Source organism: Biomphalaria glabrata, chromosome 3 (genome assembly GCF_947242115.1).
Source record: "Biomphalaria glabrata chromosome 3, xgBioGlab47.1, whole genome shotgun sequence".
Lineage (NCBI taxonomy): Eukaryota > Metazoa > Mollusca > Gastropoda > Planorbidae > Biomphalaria > Biomphalaria glabrata.
In genome coordinates this window covers 15822887-15834009 of record NC_074713.1, presented here as the reverse complement: position 1 = coordinate 15834009, position 11123 = coordinate 15822887, and the positions used below count along the sequence as shown (strand labels likewise).

At 34.6% G+C, this 11123-nt stretch overlaps 1 protein-coding gene across 1 annotated transcript in view; it reads left to right on the top strand.

Moving 5' to 3' along the window:
- Positions 1–7221: 7221 nt before the first annotated feature.
- LOC129925142 (uncharacterized) overlaps positions 7222–11123 on the top strand; it is a 42683-nt gene continuing 38781 nt past the window's right edge. The window contains exon 1 of the mRNA XM_056023643.1: positions 7222–7379. The gene's annotated coding sequence lies outside the window, so the exon portion shown is untranslated. The remainder of the gene's footprint in view (positions 7380–11123) is intronic.

Sequence of the window (11123 nt, the reverse complement as noted above, 5' to 3'; positions counted from 1 at the left end):
ACTAGAATTTCGGTTGGAAAAACTTAATATAGAGGAGACAATCTTATTTTTTAGTTTTAAAAACACTCAGTCTGGTTAGTTTATAAGTTCCAATCTTCATATTAAGTTTACTACTGTTTATTTATTATTGAAAGTAGATTAGAATGTGTATTATTGCTTCATAGTCTGTGTTCAATCTTTTTTTTTCATGACTTTACTTGAAAGATTAAAAAAATGTATTTCGTAATGAGGGATTATGTCATTTCATCACCATAAACATGGATCCCTGACATTGACTAATCAGATTTCATTTTTTAATCCTCATATACAAAGATATACTCAATTTCATACTTACAAAGCTTATATCAATTCACTCTGTCTGTCTGTCTGTCTGTCTGGTAAAAAGAGAGTACACTTTATTTCTCCCACACCCATCATCGGAACAAGTTGAAACTTTGAACAATTATTCATTGACATAGACAAGACAGGAGTCAATAAAAAAAAAAGTAACCAATTGGTCAGTGAATTACTGGTAATTAATTATTTTCTTTGATACCAACAAGGGAATCTAATCTTCCAGTATTTACAGATACTTCTAAATTTGTTGGGTTTAGTCCCCTTAAATAATAGTTAACGCTATTTCTTCCTCACGCATTCTCTGGTCAAGTTGATACTTTAAGTAATTATTTATTGTACCTAACAAAGCACAATTCAATAAGCAAAAACATGAATCATTTAAAAAAAATGACGTATTAGTTAATTAATTATTGGTTATTAATTATTTTGTTAGATATCAAATAAGGGAAATAACCTGTCCGGTATTGATAGATAGTTTGAAAGGCTAAGTTCTTCCTTTTTAGATAGGCTCTGTTTTATTTTTTTTAAAGTATTTTTTAATATATTTTTGCTTGTTCTTTTTTCACATTTCATTATTTTCTTATCCCTATGTCTATGTTGAAGTCACGTGTATGAAATGTAGTCTCAGATACATGTCTATCATGCAGTGTATACTAAATAATCTGGTTGTTGTATGGTGTATCTTGTAGTGTATTCTGTGTATTGGATAGTGTAGCCTGAGTATCTTGTGGTGTGTCGTGTGTATTAATATCCCCGGCTCCTTGATAACTTGTATTAACTGAGCGCCTAAAGGCAGCACGGAAAACCTTTTACCAGATTCCCCAACCCCCACTGGTCCACAAATGAGATTGGACCATTGCGCTCGGAGCATGCTATAAGCATGAAAGTAGCGCTATATAAAGGCTATAACTTAATTTTATTTTATTTAAAAGAAAGATTGTGCTGAACTTCAGTCTTTTTATATTTGTCACCATATCACTACAAAATGTGTGCCACTTTTTACGTTCTGCTTGGTTGAGGTTTTCACTGCGATGTCATCGGCTATTAAAATACCTTAAATTAGTTGTACACCGGATAGTCCCTCCGGCTCCGGCTTCTGCCGGATATTCGGCATTTTTTCACTATTCGGCGATATTCGGCGCCGGTCGAATACCACTACCGGATAGTTATGCATAAAGTGGACCTCGTTCCTCTCAATTAGTTAGCTGGACTTCATTGCCCAGTAAGCCAATAACTAATATCTTGTAGAAAAAAAAATATATTAGCGTAAAAGACACGACCAGGCCTATCTTTAAATGGAGAGCCAAACACCCCCCCCCCTACTCTTTATTTTATTTCTTTGGTCCTTGACACCCAATTTGTTGATAGACATCGACCATATATAAGCCAGAATAGACTTCGTTCTTGAAATTGCTATTGCCACTTCTGGCAGACTCCAAGGAAGAGCTTGGTAAGAAAGAGAACTTTACATATCAAGAAAGTTGAAAGTCTACAGCGCAAACTTTTATATTCTTCAAAGTACCGGACTCCTTAAAAGGACCGAACTTCTATCTTACCCGTCTAAGAAAAATTCACCCGCTGAATTGGTTAGTCCACTTACCAGACTTTAATATCCTAAACAGATTGACTTGACAACTTTTCTAATAACTCATGCTGTCAGCCATACTTGGGGCACCATCAGTAGTCATTCCCACTCATTTCTTCCATGTAGGAGAGAGATCCACTGTGAAGGTTCAAACTTCTTTGACAGGACTTCGTTAGTGGTGGTCCCAGGCTCCTCGTAGTTACTCATTTCGAAACTGCTGTTTGTACTACGAATAAATACCAAGATTTTGAGTTGTATCAGATGGACTCGTCAGCGACAATAGAAAACATTTAGAAATCTGCTTTGTATTAGTTTTAAATGAAACTATTTATCCATAGCTTTTAATTGCCTTGTAATGTTCATGAGAAAGATGAACAGCTTCAACCGCATTCTTCTTTTTGGGTTACATTTCTTAAATTATTGCTAGCAAGCAATTTCTTCAGGTTACTATTTACAATGTGATCAACTTTGTAGCTGGCCACACTGCCGATTTATTTTCTTGTCGCTTTTTGGTAAATATTCTCCTCAATCTAACAATCGAGTCTCAAAACAAGAATTTATTTATCGACGTATTTATTCATGTTTCATACAGTTGTTGTTTTTTTGTTCTGTAAAAACAGACACTCTTGTTTATTAAAGGTAACAATCGATTTACACCCAGAAAGTAGGTTCCCCTTTCAGACATTGCGGTCTATAAGGCAGATGATGTAAAGGTCATCTGTTTCTGCAGGCCCACGTGATGGAATGATAATTGTTTTTTTTTTTAAACTTCTATTTTGTGGAAGTACGACCTGTATTTTGTATTTTGACCATCACTGACCAATGTTGTAGTACAGTAGAGTCGGAGTTCACGTTGGAAATAACATATATAGAAATCTGGTTACATTGTTTAAATGTTTTCAAATCAGCTAATCGATGGGTTAAGTTGGAAAAATAACAGAATACGTCTTGATGGAATAAAAGAGTTAAAGACACCAAATAGAATGAATGTTGTTTCTGGGAATATAAACATGCTGTTTAGCTGTTTATTGTTTTGACAAAAACAACCTTGACATTGACCTGTTTTTACGGAGACTCATATGAGAAGGAAAAATGTTGATAATTAAACATCTTTTTTTTTTTGTTTTATTCATGTCTCTTCCCTTTTTCAAAATTATATTTTCACAATATATACTTAAAAAGTGTTTAAATGCCACTACAAAAGGAATTCCCCCCACCACTAAAAAGATAAATTAAATTATTTAAAACTTTTTTTTTTCGGAGAGGTTATGGAAGGGACGTAAGCAATGAATTTTTTGAAGTACAAATACATCACCACTTGAATTGGAAGAGTGGTGGCCCGGAGGGGGGAGCAAAACGTTGGGGTGAGTTTTTTTTTTTTTTTTTTAAGTCATTGGAAATGGATTTAGTAAAAAATGCCCAAAAATTGTTTATGAAAGAGAAAGGGAGGGGTCAGTGTGTGAAAGTTTTTATGGTACAAACTCCCCATTACCAACTTATAAGTCGGAGTGTAACAAATTATTGTAACAGGGTCATAGTTTATGATATGTACAAACTCAAATAGTAAACAGTGAATTTTTTTTTTCAAAGCATAAAGAAGTAAGGGCATACACCCAAACTCGGAGGCGGGCCCCCAAAGTCGACCCATATTTCATGGCTTTAATATTGTTAATATTTCAACTAGAGTTATAATTTTAAAAGTCAACAAGCATGACTCAGGCAATGTTGCTATGCTTATATGGCCTTTCAATGCTTTTGAAAAGATTTACTGTAGCTAATTTTACCACATGCTTCACTTAATTACTTAGACTCACACCTAATTCCTGCTGCGCCGTTCGGCGCATTGGTGGGCAAGCTGTCTTCACAGTTTAATTTGATATTTTGTACGTTAGTACTTTATATTTCAAAATTTACTAGACTTTTATATTGCCATAGACAGAGTAATTGTTCTTGAACTAAAATCCTTAAAAAAACAAAAAACAAATCTAAGCTTTCTGTTGTTCTAAGTTTGGTCTCAAAAGCCATAGCAGCACAACTGATGGAGATGATTTTGTACAGGCTTCGTCTGACTTAGTTAGATTATTGGTTTGGCTTCAGTTTGAAGACTGAACATTCCAGTCACAAAGTGGACAGTGAAATGTATTTCTAGGTGACGGAAGCCAAAGGAGTGCTAAGACCGGGCTGGGAAAAAAATACAATACAAATTAAAATATAAAAACAAACTGTTAGGCTGGTGTATGTGACATTATAAATGTGACACTCTCTTGAACAGAATGTATGTCAGACACTTGACCAATCTTTGTAAGTTTGACTTATATTGAGTAAAACATTGGAAATGTGTAAATACATGTAAATATGTAAATATATGTAAATAATGCATGCACGTTTCTTCATTTAGTCGAACTGGTTCATAGAGACTATTCTTGAGCTCATTTCTAGGTTTGTTCAGGCTATGCACTTCACTTGTTCTGGTTATGTTCAATTGTTCAGATAATGGATTTCAATTATTCAGGCAATGTTCAATCATTCAGATAATATATTTAAATTGTTCAGGTAATGTTCAATTGTTGAGATAATGTATTTAAATTGTTCAGGTTATGTTCAATTATTTATTCAGATAATGTATTTAAATTGTTCAGGTAATGTTCAATTGTTCAGTAAATGGATTTCAATTATTCAGGCAATGTTCAATTGTCCAGATAATGTATTTCAATTGTTCAAGTTATTTTCAATTATTCAGATAATATATTTAAATGTTCAGTTGTTCAGATAATGTATTTCAATTGTTCAGGTAATGTTCAATCATTCAGATAATATATTTAAATGTTCAGTTGTTCAGATAATGTATTTCAATTGTTCAGGTAATTTTCAATTGTTCAGATAATGTATTTCTCTTTTTCAGGTAATATTTTCACATGTTCAGGTTATGAACTTCCTTGTTCAAATGACACCTGAAAAAAAAGTATTTTATGAGATCATTCAGGAAAAGTAATATTTGTTTTAGGTCCCATATGTATGTCGTCATTTTACCCACTTGACAAAGATAACAATGTGACAATTGATGTCAATCAGATGTTGTAAATATGTTTTTTTTCTCCTTTTTCAAAATTTTTGGTGGCTTTCGGACATGCAAAAATGTTATCAGTATTTTTACTTTAAAAATTGTAACCTTATTCTTGAATCCATAAGGTAGAGATCATGAATGAACAGTAATATAAGCTTTGTTTAAATACAATTCTGATACTTTTTTTCTTAATTGTTGACAGTTGACTCAAGGAAATTGATTTTAACTGTACTGTTTAATCTGTTTGAGACAAGAATATGAAGGGATGCAATCCATGATATATTTTGACATACTAATATTTTAAGCTTTACTTCCCTTGGCAAAGAAAACAAAACCAACCAAACAAAAAAAGAAACCTTTGTGTTATTCGGATTTTTTTTTGTTTGGATAGACCCAATACAGGCTTTAGAAATAAAAAAAAAAACACAAGAAATTCGTTACACGTATGCATGTAGGTGGAGGACGGTGGCTGAGCGGTAAAGCGCTTGGCTACCGAACCGGGGTCCGGGGTTTGAATCCTGGTGAAGACTGGAATTTTTAACTTCAGGATCTTCGGGCGCCTCTGAGTCCACCCAGCTCTAATGGGTACCTGACATTAGTTGGGGAAAAGTAAAGGCGCTTGGTCGTTTTGCTGGCCACATGACACACTCGTTAACCGTAGGCCACAGAAACAGATGACCTTTACATCATCTGCCATATAGACCACAAGGTCTGAAAGGGGAACTTTACTTTACTTTAATGTATGTAGGTATGTAGAAGCCGGTTGGATGGTGGATTTAATGAAGTTGTTATCTAGCACCTTTGAGTTCACTTTCGGTACTTTCAAGGAAGAGCACCTACTATAATTTACAATATACAATATATTTAAAAAATCAAACACAAAAACAAAACCATAGTTTTCGGGTATTAACTTACCGAGGTGCTCAACATTCTAAATTACGTGGTCTTTCCCATCTCCAATATGTGGATGTCATCAGACGGGATCTCAAAGCAGCGGACATGTATGTTGACTTCTGGAAAGTCCTAGCTCTAGACCGCACTATGTGGAGAGAGAGATGTTGACTTCTGGAAAGTCCTAGCTCTAGACCGCACTATGTGGAGAGAGAGATGTTGACTTCTGGAAAGTCCTAGCTCTAGACCGCACTATGTGGAGAGAGAGATGTTGACTTCCGGTAAGTCCTAGCTCTAGACCGCACTATGTGGAGAGAGAGATGTTGACTTCTGGAAAGACATTGTCCTCGATCGCTCCATGTGGAGAAAGCTGGTAACAAAGAATGCACTGGACAGTGAGGACGAGATGACCTCAGCCCAGACAGACACTCTAGCCCAACGTAAACTGGCGCCGCAAACACTTCAACAGTTCGCCACTTTGACCCGTGATGCAAGTAGGAAAGTACAAGTGCTACACGGGGTAAACCCACTGACATTCGACGTATGATCGCGGCCAATAAATATTCCACTTCCAGTTGGTCAAGCGCAGTGTAAGCAAAACACCTGGAGACATGAGGACGTGACACCAGAGCAGACGAACACCCCCCTCCCATTAAATAAAATAGACTACAACTACCCAAACAACCTTTTGAACGTTAAGTAATTAAGTGGATACAATTAGTGGATACAATTAGTGGATACAATTAGTGAATACAATTAGTGGATACAATTAGAGGATACAATTAGTGGATACAATTAGAGGATACAATTAGTGGATACAATTAGAGGATACAATTAGTGGATGCAATTAGTGGATACAATTAGTGGATACAATTAGAGGATACAATTAGTGGATACAATCAGAGGATACAATTAGTGGATACAATTAGTGGATACAATTAGAGGATACAATGATTTTGGGATTTGCAGTAATGCACCGAGTGCCACTAACTCTAGCGACGCCTCTGATCTAAAAAAAAAAAAAGCGCAGCTCCTTGTGCACTAAAAAATCAAACCCTAACTACTACGGACTCAATAATGCCCCTCCCCCCAGAGAGCACACAGGCACACGTTCACACACACATAAAATATACACATATAGACATCCATACATTCACACACAAATACACATATAGACATCCATACATTCACACACAAATACACATATAGACATCCATACATTCACACACAAATACCTAGGCTACATATCGGCGGGGAAACTCCGCGATGTACTGTCCCATCTAGGGGGAGGGGGAGAGGGTCTCATAATAAATTAAAAGTAAAACAAAAAACCATTGTTCTAGGCGTGATTGTTTTCAAGGGGAGGCCACATCATCTGTCACAGTTGTCTCCTCTTGCCAGCTCACGGACAACTCTTGACACAGGCATTCATGTCCCGGTCTGAGTTTACCTGGGAGACAGGTACAGGTACAACTGGAGGAGAAATTGTTTTAGATAGATTAGGTAAGTGCTGAATAAATTTGTTGTTTTTTTATTCTTAACACACACTGTCACACATTAATATAGTGAAATCATTTGTACTACATTTTGTAAATAGTCAAATCGGACTTCCTATCTTCACAAGTCTCTGTGTACTATAGTTCACAAAACTGAACAAGATAGATTAAGCAGTATCTGTTACTTTGGGCTAATCAATTTCCGTTTTATTTTAAAGCCTTCAGCAAGATTTTACTTTTGGATTTCAAAAAGATTTTTATTTTGCACATTTTTGGAGGTTCTCTTTGAAATGGGGATAATTACGACCTAGCGTAGATCTCATGCTAGGCGGTAGGGTATGTGGGTTTGAACTCGCGACCATCAAGGCGACTCCCAGAGCGCTAACCACACGACAAGAATTTGTTTATACGCACTATTTAGTTGTAACACTTACACACACACACACATACATACATAACTTTAATAACTCTGTGAGCAATGGATTTTATCTTTGAAATAAATTCCTTTTGTATAATGTGTTGATATTTAGAGTGTAACGCTTTCTCTTGTTTCCTTGTTATTTGTTTATAATTCAGTAAGTTTCTCCACGAGTCTTCCTTCTAGTGCAATATTGAAAATATATGTTACAATATTCCCTGGTCTTTTCTTTTCCTAACAATAAATATTCACTTTCTGTTTCAAAAGAGTTCAGCCCTTTATTTTTTTTTTTTAATAACCAAGGTGCGAAGTATTTTATTGGGCCCTGACCCATGTAAATTAGTACCTAGGACACTTGTAAGAAGAAAAAAAAGGAAAACAATATTAGTAAAAATTTAAATATATCTCCAGTATTATTTGTTAGTTATCGTTACTGAATTGAGTCTAATGACATTAGTATTTGTACAAGAATGTATTTTTGCAAATATACTGAAACTTGATGACTCGATTTGATACTCAGAATTACTAAAGGGGGCGCACCATAATATTTTTGAACCAGAGAAGACATACGTATAGCTACGCTGAGCTAAGTTCTCATGTGAACGTATCCCTACATCTGAGTGTTCTATTGCATTGGAAATAAATTAAGAACTAAAATAATTTGAAAGAAAAATTCTCGCCCAAAGTTTGTTTTATGTTTTGATCTTTTTTTTATTGACAGAAACTTTTCCCTTTTGGATCAAATAAGATAATTTTTAAAAAAAACGACACGCTAACTAATAATTAATTGCAAGAAAGAAACCACCTCCTTTTTTTAGAAATAAAAAATGATTGCCATAACAACCTTGTGTTAGGATTTTAGATGAAATTAATACTAACACTGATGTCAACGAGAAAATGCACCAGGACAGATTCGTGTCAGAGGTAAACAGTAACCAAACATTTTAACTTTTATTGATTCTCGATGTTAAGTTCAGTTATTAAAACTTTAGATTCCCCACTACAACTTCATTATGATCAAAGTCTTTATGCAGCGTAACTTTAAATAACATTGAATTAATCAGATTTGTCTCCCTTGTTCTCCCCCCCCCCTCACCCTGGTTGTGGATTAATGTAGATCATCGTGACAAAATTCTTCAAAATTAGTTTCACCCACTTTTCCCCCTGCTCCCTTGTTGATAGTCAGTCGTTAGTCTGTATAAAGCTTCCATCAACTCTCTCTGTCTGGTAAAACGTCTGAACATATTTTGTCTTCCACTTACCATTCTCGGAACAAGTTAAGAGTTTGTACTATTATCCATTGACACGACAAGACATGAACCAATCAGAAAATTAAAGCAATTAGTTAAGTAATTGTTGGTGATTAATTATTTTGTTTGGTTTCGAAATAAGGGAAATAAATGCTACTAAATGAGAGATGTGTGTGTAAATAAATAAATAAATGAATATATATATATATATATATATATATATATAAATAAATAAATAAATAAATAAATAAATATATATGGATTTAGTCCCCTTATTACGTTTTGACACATTTTGTTCTCCCACTTCCCATTCTCGGATCAAGATAAACCCTGTAGTTCTCAGGTTTAATTGTAGTAATCAGAAGTTAATTTCCCTTTGATAAGCTTTGGTATCAAAAAGTATTCTTTTTTCTGTCGCTTATAGGTTTATCAACTAACCGATGTACGCATACAAAATTCTTAATGGGATTAACTTAAAATAAATTTGAACAGACTTATTCTAAAACAAATCTGAATAAAACGTATATTTATGAATGTACAATTTATGTACAACTTACAATTAAATGCAACTACAAACACCAGTCGACTGATAATTTATACACACTAAACACGCAAAAGACAAATTCAAAAACAACAAACAAAAAGCCAAAGCTTGTCTATGTGGATATATCTCAATACTGCACATTTTAGATGCATTATTTGTTTGGAGATTAACTTCCACTAATTTATTGACTCATTGGTTAATTTTTATTGATTCATGTATGGTCATTGACTATATGAATAACTTGATCCGAGAATGGGAAATGGGAGATAAAAACGTGTCCAAAAAGTTATAAAGGAAATAATTTCAAATATGCAGCTCACATCTCTCAACAAATAGCATATAGGTTCACTTTTTCGATACTAAACAAAATAACTAATTACAATAATTCATTTAATTCATGTTGATCTTTTCACTGATTTGTTAGGTACAACAAATAATTGTGTAAAGTTTAAACTTGGTGCTAGAATGGTTTTGCGTATCTCACCTGTCTCCAACTCTGACACCATTTTTTTGTTATTCAATTGAATTACGTGTCAAACCTCCTCGTGAACTAATCATTCCAGCTTACACAAGCAAAGCATCCGCTCTTCTTTCCTCATGGTACACCAGAAACACACACACACATGACATAGGCCTACTACATAACATTCCCACATTAATTTCTTTTTAAATTCCCTTTGAAATAATAACTACTAGGACCCTTAGTATTACAAAGTAGAAATATAACTAGGACCCTTGGTATTACACAGTAGAAATATAACTAGGAACTTATGATTTTTAAGAGAAGAAACAATACGAATTTGTATATGACTTTATTAATTATAAGATATTATAATGTGCTTCTTTTTAAAGTTGCTAATAGTATCGGAATATTGCATATTTTATTTATTCAAATATATATTTTCAAGGTTTTGGTCAGTTAGTGTCATGTGACTTTGTCCTTGTTAAACTAGCACAAACTGTCATAATCAACAAAGTGATACATTAAATCTGACTTGATGAAACATTCTTCCGTGACCACTGAGAGTCTTTATTTCTAAACAGATTTGTGTTATAATAGAACTAGTAGGATCTGTTATTTATTGCAATGCATTCTGTTTCCAAGGGAATCCCCAGTTGTTATTTGTGTGTCTCTTTAAAGCCAAGTCGTCAGAAAGCTTTGTTTATCTAACCACTCACCTCTTCGTACACTAGACACCAACAGTCAGTTCATCGAATCTAGAGAGTTCTCTGGGCGTGGACAACATGCATAGTAGATGAGATGATAGGCTGAAACAACAGAGGCATTGATTTATTGATTTACTAACTATAGATTACTGATCCATGCACAGTACTGATAGGCAATGAGGAGTGATGGCAGGTGGAGGAACAGACAAGGGAAAAGGTGAAAGAAAGAAGGAAAGAGAAAGAAACCCAGAGAGAGAAAGAGAGAGAGAAAGAGGGGAAAAATGGAGAGAGAGAGAGAGAGAGAGAGAAAATGAGGAGAGGGAGAAAGAGAAAGTGAGAGAAAGAAAAAAAAGGAGAGAGAGAGAGAGAAAG